We start from the raw sequence: 3,757 nt of genomic DNA on the forward strand, positions 1-3,757 counted from the left end.
TGGGGCGCCCAAACCCATCTAGGGTTTCCCCTGTGGCCGCCGCCCCTCCCCTAGGGAACCCTAGGGTGCCTCCCCTCCTCCCTTCCCCCTATATATAGTGAGGGAGAGAGACGGCAGCCGCACCCTTCTCCTGGCGCAGCCCTCTCCCTCCTCCAACACCTCCTCCTCCTCCGTAGTGCTTGGCGAAGCCCTGCCGGAGAACCACGAGCTCCATCACCACCATGTCGTCGTGTTGTCGGAGTTTTCCCTCAACTTCTCCTCTCCCCTTGCTGGATCAAGAAGGAGGAGACGTCCCCGGGCTGTACGTGTGTTGAACGCGGAGGCACCGTTCTTCGACGCTTAGATCGGATTCGGCCGCGATCTGAATCGCTTCATGAACGACTCCACCGACCGCGTTCTTGTAACGCTTCCGCATCGCGATCTTCAAGGGTATGAAGATGCACTCCCTCTCTCTCTCTCTCTCTCTCTCTCTCTCTCTCTCTCGTTGCTAGTCTCTCCATAGATTGATTTTGGTGACTCGTAGGAAAATTTTGAATTTCTGCTACGTTCCCCAACATGCGCAATCAAAACGGTACAAAAACAAGGAATAAACATAATAGCATGATATGGTATAGCCTCTTCCGTCAGACAAGTTCTCTTCGTTTAGCAAAATTTCAGCCAAAAGCATTGTTGTGGCAGCCAAAAACTGTGTTGTGACAGTAGTTTTTAGCAAAAATAGATTTCTGCCAAAACTCCTTGTCCTGGTATCTTGAAAATGATGTTGTGGCACAAGTTTCGATAGTTGTTGCCGTGGCAGTAGAAAACGTTGTCGTGGAAGAACTTTTCTGCATGACTTGTTTCTTCAGTTTTTTCTTCTTCGACTTCGCTTATGGCCTGATAAAGTTGTCACCACCATATGTAATCTATATTTTATCACCACTATCTCTATAGCTACTGTATAAAAACTGCATTATATAACGTTGACACACATGTCATAAAAGTGACAATCATATGACTATTACTCGCATGTCATGTTAAATATTACGTCATATAGACATCTCATACATGTTCTCATCAATATGGCAAAACCTATACTACATAACATGCAACCTGCAAAATCAAGTTAGACGCCTCTAATTGGTTTATGCAAAAATTTATTTTACGTAGCTTCTAGGCTTTGGGAACAAACTCTAGTTGCCCATATTCATCATCAAGTATGACTATTCAAGTTGCTAGATTAACTCTGCGGGGTGTATGAACAAGAGACTTAACTAGAAATCTCTCACCCCCATACTAAACTTTGTCATACACGTGACCTAGTGTAGATCAAATATACATGCCCTCAAAAATTCAACTTTCTTAACTAAGGTGGAACTGATACGTTCCAAGAATATTCTTAGATTTCAAAAATCATTCACAAATTTTAAATCAGTTCATTAATATGAATAAAATATTTTCAAACTCTAAAAAACTGTTCATGAGTTTAATTATTCATGATTTGTTAAAATGTTCATCAATTTTTTTAAAAAATCTTGCATTTTAAAATGTTCATGGGTCTGAAAAACTCTTCATGCATTAAAATTATATGAGTTTGCAAAAAAAAATCCAAGAATTTAAATAATGTTCCAAATTTTCAAAAATATTAACAGAATTTTAGAAATTTACTAACCAATTATGGAAAATATTAATGGAACATGAAGATAAACCATGTAAAATAAACCGGTAGAAAAAAAACAAAAGAAAAAGAAACAAATTGAAGCTTCCCAAAACCGAAAGAATCAGGCTACATGGGCAACTCAGTAGCATCGGCGGAGGTCTGCGTTGGCTGGACCGCTTCCTCGGTATGCACGAAATGTGGCTTCTGTGGCAAATTACCTCTAAAATTAAAGAGTTCGGTGTCAAATTGCGGGTTACCCTCTAAAATGTACCTATTGGCACCCGCAAAAAAATGTATCTATTGGGACTTTTTATTTTTTGTGTGTGTCATTCTTGCACGGGGTCCATGCTAATTTTCTCTACATCGTTCCAATTTTATTGGATCTGCCAGCTCACACTGCCTGCCTACCGAGGCCACCTCTGATTGCAACGAATCGGCTTTGCGCAACGGACAATGAGTGACGACAACGGGTCTCATAGTGTGATCCCCAGGCACGCTCTTTCCTCATGCCGTGATCCGGAGTGCGTCTAAGAGCGGTTATTGGACAGCACACACAAAATTATTTTCACAACTAGATACCTTATTTTAAATCATCAAATCCATACGATTACATGCAACATAGACCTAGTCTAAATTTGCGCCGGTGACCATCCTTTTGGTTGTCCAGCTCTGTCCATGTCCGGCGCCGGCTGAGCCCCTCGAAGTAGAGGGTCGGTTGCCGGCGAGGTAGAGTAGGACATGGGACATGAGCCACCGTCGTCTACCATGTCCTACTCTTCCTTATTCGAGCATGTGTGCACGTCGCCGGTGGATCCGTCGTGATCTGAACCGAACATGTCCACCACTACGCGGTTGTGATGCTAGGGGTTGTCAGACACCATATCCGACGCCGGAGAGAGCGACTCCGCCTCGTCGATGTTTGCCGCGAAGATTGTCGCAAACTCCCACACCCGATACCTCGCATGGTGGGCACGTCGCACCATATTGGCGTCAGACGTTACGCAGTTGCGCACCTCCGCCTCGGCGCCAACGCAGAGGTTGTGCATCCACCATGGCATTCAGACACCAGACAGACCGCACCATCTCCGGTGAGGCAGCGGCGACAACCCTGGGGCCGGATTCATACGCCATTTTGGCGGATGCAATGAATTCCCGCCAGATGGAGTTCGATCGCTGCTTGGCGGACTCCTCCAGTGGAGCGCAAAGCGGGTGGCCATCTCCTCCTTGGGGCCATGTTGGAGGAGCTCCCAGTTAATGGATCGGGAGGTGTAGGACACTTATCTGCTGCCTGCAATGCTGGAGAAGGTTGGGGATAGCCGAACGGGAGCTTGTGGGCGGAGGAGAGTGGAGTGGAGTAAAATGCGGCTAGGGTTTCGTCCAGAATGCGGATAGGGTTCAATATGTGTGGGGTCAGGTGGGCTATAGTGGGCCGGATCCTACGTGACGGGTGTGTCCAGGTATGTCCGGGCGTCCCATGTCCACCTCGGATATGATGAACTGGATATGAAGAGTGTCGGTTAATCCGGATGTTTGACCAGATTTGCCAGGTCCGTTTGGGTGACAATTTTAGGTTTAGGCAGTGGCTGGACAACCCGCCCGGCGTTTGGGATGGATATGGGGCGTGGGGTTGTAGATGCTCTAATATCCATGGAATGGTGATGTTTATGCCTCCCATCACCAGTCCATACATAACGGTTAGATTAGATGCATGACAGGTTGGGGCACTGGGTCACTTACTGGGAGCAGTGATGAATGGCAGAATCGATCTGATATAGCCTCTCTGACTTGAAAGCGAAACGAGGAAGTCGCCCATTGTAGTAACAGTTTGGAACGGGTGTCAATTTGCCTGACCATTTTGGTCCAACCCTTGTGCCTTCATTTCGCAGCAGCTTGGAATTCTGTTAGGAGAGCTAAAAGCTGTGCTAACTCGAGCGTTGATCTTGCAAGTCACGGCATGCAGCAGTATTGCTGATGTGATCCAAACTGCACAAGCGGCCGCGGGTCGCTATTGAGTGCTACAGCTGCTGCTGCTGCTGATTATCCATCATGCGCTGCAATAAAAGTGAAATGGTTCATGCTCTACTCTGAGAAACTTGCAGTAATAAACAGTCCATGCTCTAC

The 3,757-nt window shown here is 46.4% G+C and overlaps 1 non-coding gene across 1 annotated transcript; it reads right to left on the minus strand.

Moving 5' to 3' along the window:
* Positions 1-1,921: 1,921 nt before the first annotated feature.
* Positions 1,922-2,026, minus strand: LOC123140260 (U6 spliceosomal RNA). The gene has a single exon (XR_006469900.1). It is a non-coding gene; the product is annotated as a U6 spliceosomal RNA (small nuclear RNA).
* Positions 2,027-3,757: the final 1,731 nt, after the last annotated feature.

Source organism: Triticum aestivum, chromosome 6B (assembly GCF_018294505.1).
Source record: "Triticum aestivum cultivar Chinese Spring chromosome 6B, IWGSC CS RefSeq v2.1, whole genome shotgun sequence".
Taxonomy (NCBI): domain Eukaryota; kingdom Viridiplantae; phylum Streptophyta; class Magnoliopsida; order Poales; family Poaceae; genus Triticum; species Triticum aestivum.